The sequence below is a fragment of the Acomys minous genome (assembly GCF_964271855.1).
Source record: "Acomys minous genome assembly, chromosome: 6".
In the NCBI taxonomy this organism is placed as follows: Eukaryota; Metazoa; Chordata; class Mammalia; order Rodentia; family Muridae; genus Acomys; species Acomys minous.
This window is the reverse complement of record NC_140487.1, coordinates 54264385-54277852: the sequence shown is the minus strand read 5'-3', so window position 1 is coordinate 54277852 and position 13468 is coordinate 54264385. Positions and strand designations below refer to the sequence as shown.

The 13468-nt window shown below is 44.5% G+C and overlaps 1 protein-coding gene across 5 annotated transcripts in view; it reads left to right on the top strand.

Annotated features, from left to right (window-relative positions):
• The window catches only part of CHN2 (chimerin 2), a gene marked incomplete at its 5' end in the record, with an annotated part of 258748 nt that overhangs the window by 165011 nt on the left and 80269 nt on the right, over positions 1-13468 (top strand). The window lies entirely within an intron of this gene.

Sequence of the window (13468 nt, the reverse complement as noted above, 5' to 3'; positions counted from 1 at the left end):
CATGCGCTCCCCTTTCTTTTTGCTTTGCTTCTGTGAGACTCTGCTCCTGCTGGAACTCCCCATGAAGCTGAGGATGGCTTGAGCATCCAGTTTCTGTTCTCTGTCCTCCTTCCGAGTTATAGGGTTGCAGATAGATATACCCCATGCTCAGTCTGTGCATTGTCGGGCGTCAACCTGAGGGTTCCATGCATGCTAGGCAAGAACTCCATCAACTGACCAGATGTGGCTATACACGCCTTTAAATCCCAGCACTTGGTGGGTGAGTCAGGCAGGTCTCTGTGAGTTCCAGGCCAGGGGGCTTCATGGTGAAAACATGCCTCAGAGAGAGGGAGGGGAAGAGAGAGAGAGAGAGAGAGAGAGAGAGAGAGAGAGACAGAGACAGACAGAGAGAGAGAGAGAGAGAGAGAGAGAGAGACAGAGAGAGAGAGACAGAGAGAGACAGAGAGAGACAGAGAGAGACAGAGACAGAGACAGAGACAGAGAGACAGAGACACTGCCAACTAAGCTGTATCCCTAATACAGTTAATAAAAAATACTTTAGTCTTTCCAAATTCATATCCCTTCCTTCAAACAAGAATTTATTCTCTTTGGAATACATTGGCCTTCTTCTAAGGTACTGCATACTCACAGGGGCATCTGAGAGATACGCAGTCATTCTGAGGTGAATTCAAAAAGGGTGGGCCTGAGTTCTGGAGGCCTAACTGCTGCGTAGTCCTGAAGCTCACAGCCAAGGGACACAGAGGCAGAAGCTGGAAGGGAGCAGAACAGCAGTGTATCCATACTTAGGTTGAAGTGAAATCAGCCAGAGGAAAATGAAGGCCCACCACTCACAGGGCAACTCACAGTAGGCAAAGTTTCTAGAAGATTTTTTAAACCTCATATGTGGTTTCTGTTTATTAAAATCTAACTGGGATCTGTGTATCCCACTGTTACACAGTCACACTAATGTAGTGCATGTAACTATTCCAAGAAAAGAAAAACTAACCGTTAACATCATATAACACAGTGTGTGTCCTGTCACCCTTTCCTAGCCTGGGACAGCACGACCCATTTCCGTCCCCCGCTCAATGAGGTGAGGCAGGAGTGACACACTGAGGCACAGTGCAAAAGCTCTGCTCTTTGGAAAGCCAATTTCAGGCTGTTCCTGAGGTTTGAATTTCCCCCTCCAACTTTAACAGAGCTGACAAGTGACGTTTGGAGGAGAAACTGGGTCATAGGATACCACCCTAGTGTCCTTTGTGAAGATACTAGGTAGGTACCACATACATGGATAAATTATGCAAACAGAAATCAATTGTGCCACATCCCAACACACAGACACAGACACGGGGGAGGGAGGGAGGGAGGGAAGGAGGGAGGAAGAAAAGTTCCTACTTTAGCCCATGCTGTGGCTCAGGCACTGGAGGGGGCTGTGGGGAGGGGGGAAGGGAAGTGGCAAGAACCATAAAAACACAGCACTGTTTGGGTTTGAAACATGGTTCCAGAATTTTCCTCTCCTGGTTAAGCTGTAACAGAGAAATAATGCTGACTAAGGAAAAGTGCACTTTGCCCCTGATGAGCCATGTCTCCTAGGGGAATGTGGTCTAGCTAACCAAGCGTCTTAATACTTGAAAAACCAATTTCAAATGCTCACTATTTTCCATCAGAAAAAAACGTAGATAGTGCAGTTTTAGTCACTCCCAACATTAATGCGATGACCCTAAATATCTTCTGATTGTTGGTTTAGAGTCAGTCTTCTGGTGCTGTGGAAGGTACTTCCCGTGTCCTGAGCGGAACAGCTTCTTTATTCTGGTCCCTGCAGCCCTCCCATGGGGACAGACAGCACAGCAGAGGTGACAGCTCATTCCTGCCCAGACAGTCTGCAGCCAGGACAGGGTTTCTAACACAGTGCCTCTCAAAAGTGTGATTCCAGGATGAGGGGAGGGCCTCCTGTGGGAACCCACCAGAAATGCATATTGTCTGTCCCAACCTGGACCAGCTGAGTAAGGAGGTCAGCCACCTGTCTCAAGTGAGGACCGGTGTCCTCAGGACTATTCTTGCTTTGTTCTGCTTTCTGTGGCACATCCTCCCTATATCCTAAGGACACAGGCATAGAGAGTGCATGGCCTCTTGATACTGATGGACCATCTCTGGGCTAGATTTCTCATGGATTTCAAAGTGGGCATCGAGGCATCCCACGGTACTCTTTGTTTCTGCTATGTATCCTGCCTCCTATGTGTTATTTCTACCCTTGAAAAAAATGTCTTGCCTTTCTAATGTGCTAGGCCTAGCTTTCCCATATTCTCTCATGGTAGAGACCAAATATGAATCCTTGTGCAAATAGCATCTGTGGTCAGGGCCTGCCTCAGCCCAGGGTCCTGCCTCCACCTGTTCTGGCATTAGACTACGGATTCTATTTTGTACTACAAGTTAACAGAATTATTCAAGTTCACGACTAATCAATCATCCTCATTTTTATTCATATTTCCAGAATTCTCTTATGAACCCCGCCTCTTTGGGGATAGTTCACATATTTTCTTTATCAGTGGCTAGGCATAAAACATCCTTGCTAGATTCCTTTCTGCTGTGAGAAAGCCTTTGCCTTAATACGAATAATAAATTCATTGTGACTGTGCCAGGAATACTTTGACGAACATTTCCGTGCCCCCCCTCCCCCCATCGCCTACCCAAGATCCTAACTCCTTCACTTAGTGTCTAATGAGCATCTCCTCATCTGGGACTTACATGACTGCCTTGCTCACAGAAGCCAGCTGTGCTCTCAGACTCGCTCCCTTGCTTGGCTCCTGCTTCTCTGTAGACTCTGAGCCACTGGTGAGTGGTAACCTCTGGCTATGCCCTTTCCCAGTCACAGTCTTGGGTGACATCAGCTCTAAGTCACACTGTATCTCCAAGTCTTGTTGGACAGAGCAGCGAGTTTCACTTTAGTGATGGTATCTCCTCCTTCCTTCTGATTTACATGGGCCACTGTCATCTCCCTATCTCCTGTGGAAGGAAATTAAATAACCCAGGAAAAGCCTGACAAAGGCATATTGGTTGGCATCCAGCACCTTGTGTCCTCTTAGGTAATTACACATCGATTGCATGATGAATTGTTCCAGGGTCTCCTTGGCTATTTTTTTTTTTTATCAAGTATTTAATTACACTCCTTGGGTGTCTCTTTGCTCAGTTCTGGGCCTCGAAGTTCCATAGTTCTCAACAACGGGCTGAATGCTGCATCTCTAATACTTCCCCAATTATGGACACATACATGACTCATTTGTGCTTCTGTGGTCCCTGCTGCTTACATGTATACTCCAGCCAATTTTTGCCTTAGTACATAGTAACTTAGGCCGACTCCGCATATCCTGCTTAAAAAATTAGAGATGGCTTCCTCTCAATGCAGCAAACGGAAAGGCAGGCACACACATAGAGGACTGGCCCACCATTAGGTAGAAAGGCCCAGACAGGATGGAAAGCTTCATGGTTTGTGTTTAGCGCTAGATTTTTGTTAATGGGGTGTCCACCTTTGTTAGCCTAGCAGAGAGATTGGCATGTAAACAACCCATTGAATGGTTTTGTATTAAGTTTTGTGAGAATGTAGCGATGTTCATTGGTTTCTGAGTGAACAGTCCTTTAAAAAGAGACTGTATGGTCCTCAAAGCCTGACCTCTTCCTAGCTCAACTCTTCCAGGAGAACTTTGCTGGCCACTAACTGTGCTCCAACAGTAACTTTGAAGAGTGGGTTGATACATATAAAGTGGTTAGTTTGGAGGCAGCTGTGCCCAGAAAGTACTGGTGACGTTCATTCTTGCCCTCTCCCAAACACTGTGAAGATGGAGGGAAATGCAGCCTGGAGCTGAGGAAGGACCTCACGCCCAGCCATTGGAAGGAGCAGCCAGCCCTTCGTGCTTTACACATGCACGTTGACAGGAAGATCAAGCCGGCAGCAAGCAGCAGGCATTCAGTCATCTTCTCGCTCACCTGTAGCATGCTAGACAAAGTGAGGACGGAAAGGCTGGGTGCAGTTGTCATTTGTGATACTTCCTGGACATGTAAACTATACTGGTTTTAATTTGGGGAATGAAGCCAGAATCACCTCCTATCAAAAGTCTAATCAAGCCACTGAAGCAGATTAATGATTGGCATTTAAACATTCGCAAAGAAGAGTGCCAAGTCCTCTACTTTGAAACATAACAGTTTTAAACTTTGGATTGATGGGTGATAAAAGATGAACAAATAGAAATGTTGTAAAATGCTACGGAATGTGAGGGGAGTGTGGGCATGCCCGCTGTGAATACCTCCCAGCCTTGCATATATTCAACCAAATCTATGAAGATTTCCACACAAAAGCATCAAGAAAGCCAAGATTATTTGTGCAAGCAGAGAAGGCTGAGAAGCAAAGTGTTCTCTGGGGGTGCTGGGCCCTGACAGGCAGGTAATAGGCTCTGTGTCTGCTGGGAGTGGAAGCCCATAGGCCACGCTCAGGAACCCATACTGTGGAATTCACAGCCATCAGAAGGGAGGATTAATACATGAATACTCTCACTATTTCATTCATTACTGTGCTGTGGAGTTCCTGGGGAGGTGCCTATGCTAGAAGCAGCGCATTGGACACTTTTTAGAAATAAGAAAACAAGCGTCTAGGCTGCATAAAATCAATGTGATGTAGAGAAACAAGTGCCAGACCTGAAAGCAGGGTGGGGCTTCAGTCTTGGCTCTACTGAGCTACAAGAGCACTCTGAGCTGCAGCTTCCTGCCCTTTGAGAAAGAGCCAAAGATACACAGCCTACCAGCTTTGTGGATACACATATGTAAAAGGCATGAAGAACTCACGGGACCATGAATGCTCAGAGAGCACTGTTATTCCCCAAGGGAAAGACTTGATCTTTACATAGTATGCAGAGAGACATACAGACAGACAGACAGACCGGCAGGCAGAGAGGGTGGGGAGGGAGAGACAGAGACAGAGAGAGACAGAGAGATATAAAAACAGAGAGACAGAGGGGGGGCTGTTTAAAAGTATAAATCGCAGATGTGCTCACAGAACATAATAGATACACAGTGAATTTATCTTCAGAATTAAAATGTCATAGGGCTGGGGTTGCAGGGGTTGCCTGAATATCCTCCAGAATGGACTGTATATGCAAAAAAAGACTAACACTAGACGAATCCTTCCTTTTGACAGCATCCTGAACTCCGCCAGTCCTCCTTTCTCTTTATTTGGCCATGCATTAAGCTTTGAATGAAGGAATTCACTAAGAGGAGAGAGGACTTACCCAAGTGTGTTCACCGACCTGCCCCCAACACCCCCAAAGTTAGTGGCAGCGTCTTCTTCCCTTTGATTTGATTCTCTTCAAGCTCCTTGGCCTTAGGGGGAACGCGGGAAATGTGAAGACGGCCAGAGGAGAAGAGGGAAGATGAGCTAAGGACTGCAAGTGGAGCCTCCTTACCCAGGTTAGGAGAACAAGGGCTGTTTAGTTTGAGGAAGAACACGCCAACAAAGGGCTGAGATAGCTTCTCACTGCCAGTCCGTGTTCTCCAGACAGGAGTCTGAGTTCGTGTTTGCACTGAAGGCCAAGCAAGTGAAGAAGCATAACGTGAGACCAAAAAAAAAAAAAAAAAAAAAAAAAAAAAAAGATTTAGGGTCAGATCATAAGATGAGTAGTAAATCCTGGGTTTTGATTTTTCTTTACAAGATTCCTTATTTTAAACCATGATACCTGCTTCTAGGAAGTAGCAGAAGGACAGAAATGCTGGCAAGCAACTCCATTTAAAACACACACACACGGGGGGGGGGGGGGGGAGGGAAAGAGAATTTTAGTATTTTTAAGTAAGCTTATAAAATATTTCCCTGAGTTTCTAAAACATCCTTAGTACTATTTATCATTCCTTACCTCTCATCCTATACTACCTCCTCCTCCACTGGAACCCCCTCCACTTTCTCCCTTTCATAGCACCTACTAACCCCCTCCTGAGAGCCCGCCCCTTAATCCCTTCTTACTCTTTCAGTATCTTGAGGTTAGATACTCCAATCTAAAGATTCAGAGCCAGGAGCCACAGATCAGAAAGAACAAGGCGTTTGTCTTTGTGGGTCAAGGTTACCTCACTTGGTGCAGTGTTTGCAAGGGAGTGGAGGAAAAGCTACGCTCCAGTGGAGCGATCCAAAAACACCCCACTAAGTTGCGTGGGTTTCCCCTCCGGCAGTGAGGACCTTGTGAAGGGCTTGGAACATTAGGCAATGTGATGAGGCTTGTCTTTTCTAACTGAGTATAAAACAGATCTGAGGGCAAGGAAAGCTCAGACAGGACCAGTGAAAATACCCTTTTTGGTGGACGAGCAGACTAGATTCATGATGGTGGTCATGGAGAGACAGAGACACCCGCAACAGCAACTAAGAGAAATGTACGGCAAGATGGGAGACGGTGCACTCGGAATGACAGTACCCGGGAGCCTTGGGCGTTCACAGAGATGCCGAGACACCAGCCGCGGCGTGCAGATTTCCTACGCCATCCGCTAGAATGGACAGAACTGGAGATTTTTAACGACGTGAAGGTCACTCCAGTGACTCCAGCAGAACCAGTGTTTTCCGGGGTTGCATTTTCTTCTGAGCTTTGGAAATCCCCCCTTCCCCTCCACCAGATCCTCGTCTGTATGTCACCCCCACGCCTTTTCATGACCTTCAGGTCACGCAGCCTTACAAGCCGTCCTCTGCTCATGCGCAACGGGAGTGAAGCCTCTGCTTGGCTCCATGTTGGGAGAACTAAGGCCTGTGCACTGAAGGAGCCTGTGCCTCCTTCTCTCCTTCTCCCTGCCCTGCCCCGTAGGGGAGCTCTTGGCCAGGGTCACCAGGCCTGAGGAGAAGGGTACAGTGTGTGGGTGCTTGTTGGGGTGCAATTGCTCTTCTTTTACTTTTCAAATGTGCACATAAGAAATCTGGGCCTCACATCCTCCCCCACTATGATGTGGGCTCCACTGTTGCTTACTTAGTGAGTTCCAGGAAAGCAGCACTTCCCTGAGGCCCACTGTAGATGAATCTTAAAAAAAATTTTTTTACATAGACATTTATATTATTACACATATATACAGTAAACTACTTATAGCAAGAACCATGACACAATCAGGAATTACATAAATGTTACATTCTTAGTGTTTTGGCTATTTGTATTTGGCATCCTTGAAGAAAACGTCTTTCCTATCTTGGTGGGTCTAAAATTCTGAATGAAAATCAATATCAATCATGTCTCTGTCATTATCAACTTAAAACATCTATCAAGCGCTTCCACCACTGATTCCAGGATGTCTTCTGTGCTTGGACACTGACCCCTGGAGGCTGTTCTAGCACCACCTTCTAGGGCAAAATTGCAAAGGCGTCCCACAACAGCTGGGAGCTCCTGCAGTGGGCACCCAGATGCGCATAGTGCGCATGACCTTAGTGTGCCTAGTCCACCCCCTAACATTTCCTCTAGTGTCTTTGTTCATTTGCTCCTTACACCTTACAGCATGTATACTTTTTCCAGCCAGGGAGTAGGCTTTCTCATTGATCTTATTAACATTTCAGTCTGATCTGTGTCATGTTCATCTGTGCTGCTGTGATTTGTTGGTGGCGTTTTATAAGTATTATCTATCCTTAAATATACTTTTAGGCCTGTATTATTCCAAAATAAATATTTCCTGTTACCTTCCTTTAACTCCATTCTTCTTTATGCATTCAAGGCATTTGTTTCTTACTTGAACTTTGGTTTATTAATAACCTTTTTTTGAAAATAGTCAAAAGTGTAAAGTTGTTTTATTCTCAGTTTTTTTTTTCAATATGGGCTTCTTAGATAGGACATGTTGTGGTATGTTCATCAACATTCCAGACTACGGACCTGAAGCTACTGCCTACCCCCCACTGGCAGGCTCAAAACACCCAACACTGCTTGTACCTTTACTGAATGTGCCTGGGGTGTGTGGGGTAGACAGGGTCATGCCTTTCACAACTGGGACCTGCTGGTCTAGGAAAAAGTCTTTTATTTTCTATATAAGTATCACTAATTTTTAAACCAGATTATCAGAAAAAAAAAATCTAACAAAAGAAGTTAATGGTAGAAAGTGAACCAAACAGAGCTGTTTTGGTCCATCTGTGTGTCTGCTCGTTAGCAGAGTGTTTTTATGCAGTCCTTACCCTACCTGACTGTGTGCTCACAGAGCAAGCAAAAGCCACAGGGACTTCTTGAAGTTGATCACAGAAAGTCTAGACAGATTTTCCCCTATTTTTTTAAGATTTATTTTTATTTAATGTGTATGAGTGTTTTTGCTTCCACGTGTGTGTGTTCACTACGTATATGTAGTGACCATAGAGGCCAGAAAAGGGCATCAGATCCCCTAGGACTTGATCTGTAATCCACAGTGTGGGTGGAAACAAACCCAGGTCCCCTGCAAGAATAGCAAATGCTCTTAACCACTGCGCCATTTCTTCAGCGTCCGGACAGTGCACTGTTGCACCACATTCTCATCAAGAAAGAAGGGAGTCATCTCTAGGGGCCCAATCTCAGGTTCAGAAAGCTTAAAGAAATGCCCTGGGGACCTGGTGGCATTCAGAGGAAGGGTAGCAGCCTACCAAGAAGAGATTTGTTACCCTATGAGCATATAAAGGGGGAGGAAGTCCCCCTCAGGCACAGTCATAGGGGAGGTGAGTAAGGGGAAAAAGGGAGGGAGGGAAGAATAGGAGGATACAAGGGATGGGATAACCATTGAGATGTAATGTGAATAAATTAATAAGAAAGAAAGAAAGAAAGAAAGAAAGAAAGAAAGAAAGAAAGAAATGCCCTGGGGAAAATAAGGCTTTGGGTTCTAGAAAGATATGGGGGATTTGGGTGTGCTCAGTTTTCACTCTATACCATGTACTTTGAGTTATTAGAATGAAAATTACTAGGCTTTTATTGTATTTCCTTTCCAGCAGAGATCTTTGGTTTCTAATTAGAAAGGAATTAACCATCTTTAATTGTTGTGTGTGAACTCACCCCAGTATGACCAGTATAAAGCTCCCATCAAAGGCCTTTTCTTTCACATTTGATCCATATCTCAGAGAACCAGCAGTCTGGCTGTCTCATGCAAAAGGTTCCTAAATCCGGTTTTTTAAAATTATTTCTGTGAAGTATAAACTTAACATATACCAGCTGCTGAGGGATTAAAAGCTTTGTTTTTTTTTTTTCCAACAATTGGAAACCTTGTTTACAGAAGACTCAGTGATATTCTTTAAATGTCTTTGTGTTGAATATAAAAGAATGTGTGTTTGTCTAAGCAACAGTAATCTGACTATAAAGAACCTCATTTACGGATTATACCTCCTGTCTCTCACAGTGCAGCTGTCACCAGAATGTTCTTCCAGGCTTTGCAAGTTGCTGAAAAGTCTGCCTTAAAATTAGCAAAATAAGTCAGGGAGTAAACCTGGTGGTTTGGGAAGAAATATAATTCTAAGTAACAGGAAAAGGATGCAAGACTCGGAATATCAGGACGGATGTTGAGGCAAATTTATCAAAGTTCTCATTGGCTAACTCCCAGATGGAATTCAAATCACGGGGAGGAGGCTTTTAAGGTGCTCATCCACATCAAAGAGAACCGCAAGTCCTCCAGAGAAGCCAAGGAGCTTGAGAGAAGAATTTTGAGAGCCAACCAAAGCCTAAACATTTTTTTTAGCCTTTGCTGGAACAGCAGGGAAGCGCTGGGGTCGAAAGTGCCATTCCCAAGCTGGGACTAACTCTGAGTCCTCACTACCTTCTTGTGTTAGAGAGGCCTTAACGAGACACTGTACAGAAAACACAGAGTACACAGTAGCACTCAGTAATTCAAGACCATCGGTGGACTGTTCCTAGTTTCACAGTTTTTATAAGCAACGGCTCTTCTGATCTCTGAAGCTGTCATATTAAAACAGTGTATCTTGATAGCACCAGTATTATGGAAGACTAAAGAAAATGAGATGCAGAGAAGTTTAATAACCTCCCCAGAGCCATGTAGTAGGTGGGGGTCACAGTGAGGAGAGACCACTTCTGCTCAGCCCTTGGCTCTTTGCTCCCTGAACACCAACTATCTGCCACAATGGCTTGCTAGCCATTTGGCCGCCATCTTTCCTCAGCTAGCAACTTGTGGTACCAAGTTCTCAGGTGCCTGCTAAAATGCTAAGACTTTGTGACCCCTCTTTGAAGTACGGATTCAAGCTCAGTTGTGAGGGCACGGCTCTCTGGTCCTGATGTCCTGGTGACACCCTTTCCCATGATATTTTGAGTAGGAGAGTGCTAGCCTGTAGAGAGAGGCATCTTTCAGAGCTCTGTGTTGCCCTGATTGGCCTGAGTTTAAACAGAGAGCACAGTCCCCTTCATTTCCTCTGAGGAACTGTGGTACACCCAAGGGCATGCCAACTGTGTTCCAGTTGGGGGGTGAAATTCATACCTTTGGCAAGAGTATTTCATTGCTTATTTTTTATTATGGTGCCTACTCAGTGGAGAAAGGTGATGGCATGCCCAGTCTGCTCAGCTCCTTACCTCACAAAGGTGTACATACGCATTACTCATGTTAAACAATTAGGAAATTAATCCGACAATGTTTCATATTACACACAAATTCGTATCACAGTGTTCAGTGGTTATTTAAGAGGATTTTAGCAACATTTGGAAATTGGATCGATCCTTCAGGATACTTTAGCAACAAATTGGTACTTTTTGCCGTGAAAGTAGCATATAGGCTCTGGCTGCCTAACTCATTTTGTAGGATTGTATGAGGTTCACAGGCGTGGTGTCTCTACCCTGTGCCAGACATGGAGAAGACCCTGAGAATAAAGTGAAAAGAAGGAAAGACATGACTGCTGCTTTAGAAAATCCTAAAAAAAAAAAAGCTGGGCATCATGGCAGATGATGTGGGGTCAGCACTCATGGGGGCGCAGAGGGCAAGCTGAGGAAGGTAGAGTTCTTAAATTTGAGGAGTTCCAGGCTGGGAAACATGGGAGACTTCTCTCTCAACAAGGAAAGAAAATAAAACAAACCTTCCAGGTTCAGTGAGAGAGTCTCTAAAAATAAGTCAGAGAGTGGTAGAGTGGGACACCGAATGTCATCCTCTGGCCCCGGCCTCAAAGTGCACCCATGGGCATGGACACATGACATGATATATCCCAGAGAGAGAGAGAGAGCGCACACCTGAAAAGGCTAGTGGAGCTACGCCAGTTGAGAGAGCATATTGGGTTCTACCGGGCCACAGTGTAGAGGTTAACAGGCTCATTCAACAGCATCCTATCCCTCTGAGTCTTCCTACCAAGCTAACAGTGTTTTGTCTGGATCCAAGGATCTGCTACCATCCAGCTTGAAGGAAATGTTGAAGCTCTATGGCTTGCCCAGGGCCCTTTAACTAAAAAGTAAGCACTGGGCTGGTTTGAGGCTCGCTGCAGTGTAGGCTTGCTGAGACTTCTACCAGCAAAAAAAAAAATTTAAAGGATAAAAAGATGGTTTTAGACATGGCCATTTTCTATCCTTTACACGAACAATTGCAAGTATGCATTTTCCCAAGAGCTACAGAGAGGAGGAAGGAAATGAGACTGGATCCGGTTGTTATCAGGGCAGCTTTGATCAGCGGGAGCTGTAGTCAGGGGCAGGGCCATCCTTGCCTTCCTCTCTTGCGCCCATCTTTCCTCTCCTCCTGTGTTAAGCTCCCAAATGAAGAAAAGATAAAGAAAAGCAGGATGCCTACCCAAATTCGAATTTTGAGAAAGATGGAGTAACATTTTTTTTTTTACTGTATTTCTCTGGCGACATTTGGGGACTCTTCCCTGGCTCCATTCCATGTGCACAGGGTCCTCTGTGACTTGGTGTTCCTGGTTTATGGTCTAGTGGTTTCACACCTAATGAGTTTGTTCCTCACTTGGATCACAGTCTCCTCTGGGCAAGATCTTATTATTGATTTCCCTGTTTGGTAGTCTATGTTAGCTTTCTCCTTGCATTCCCCACATGCTATGAGCACAAAAAGCCAGGAGCTCTTCGTAGGTGTGTCCTCCCTGTGTTTGCTCAGCCATCACTGCATGAGCAATGGCAGGCCTCCTCAACACAGGGCCCTCAACCTAACACATGTGGTGTGTATTTTCTTAAGTGATGAGTGAACCAAAAGCAGTTGGGGTCTTATTAAGAATCAATTAAACTCACTAGTTATTAACCCCTTGCCTACATTCCAGGAGTTGGGAGGCAGCTTCACCTACAGTGCCGTCCACACGAGAAGATTGATTAGTGGCTCATCTCCTGTGGGAGAAATGAGGTGGCACAGAGCTAAAAGCTACACTTGGATTTTGTACCTTGTGTTATAGATAAAGATGGGAGTGAAAACTTTTCCCTGCTAAAGAATGAACCATTTCCAACTTTGGACTATTAGATCTCCAAGATATTTTCCCACTGTCAATTAGCTTTTCTACGTCTAAGTTGTCTCTGTGACACACTGGCGTGGCAATTGAATATCAGTAGTGTCTCGTAAGTAAGAACTTCAAAAGCCAATAGAATGATATCTGTGACAGTTTTCAACTCATATTTTAAAAGTTATCGATGTGTGAAGTGACAATAGAACTCAGCATTTATAGAAAAGACGCCTGCTAAGAAGGGGCCTCTCCACACACTCTGTGCTTTAGTTAATTACATCATTTAAATATTTCTTCACAAAAAAAACATGGAGTAGACTTAACGCCCCAAAGATCAACAGTTATGAGCAGCCTTTTGATTGAGGGCTTTTCAGGTATAAAAATGCACAGTGGTGAGAACACATGTTTAGAAGCATCTAGATGATTAGTTGTGTGGGTGGTAGTTTGTCCTAGCTAGCTTGTGAGGTGGTCTTTGGAGGCCTGGATTCCCCTTCTAAGCTTCCCTCGTGGTCTGTAAATTCTATGGCCCCTGTATCCGTTGGGATATAGGGGCAATAGCGATACGTGAGGAACCTGCCTGCTGGCTGGAAATCCAACCACTGTGCCCGTCTGTGAGCTTTGTTGGAAAAAACAGTCCATTTGGCTGTAGACAGAACTGACTATGCACAAAGCATCTGCCGAGTTCATATCCTATACCAGTGAATACACACAAGATAATTCCCAAATATGCAACTATCAATAAGACTTCTACCTTTACATGATTCAACTGTATTTGGACTGTCCCAAGAATTGAAGCAGGACTAAGAGCCAAATGTGAAAAATCTATGCTCATATCCTATCAAGCTGATACACAAAATTCTTATGTGATAGATGACACATGTGATCAAATTTGATGCAGTCATCTCAGTCATGCCCTCTGTATGCTATGCCTTGGATATAAAATGAACTGTGGCCCATTACTAGGCATTTGTTGAAAAATAAAGGCGACTGCTAGAATACCAATTTTATTTAAGAAAAAAATGATATTTCTTTTATTTTTTTTTAATCCAGGTGCAAACCCTTGTTTATTTATAAGTGCAAAACAAAACAATTAAATGAAGACTGGAATAAATGCTTATGTTT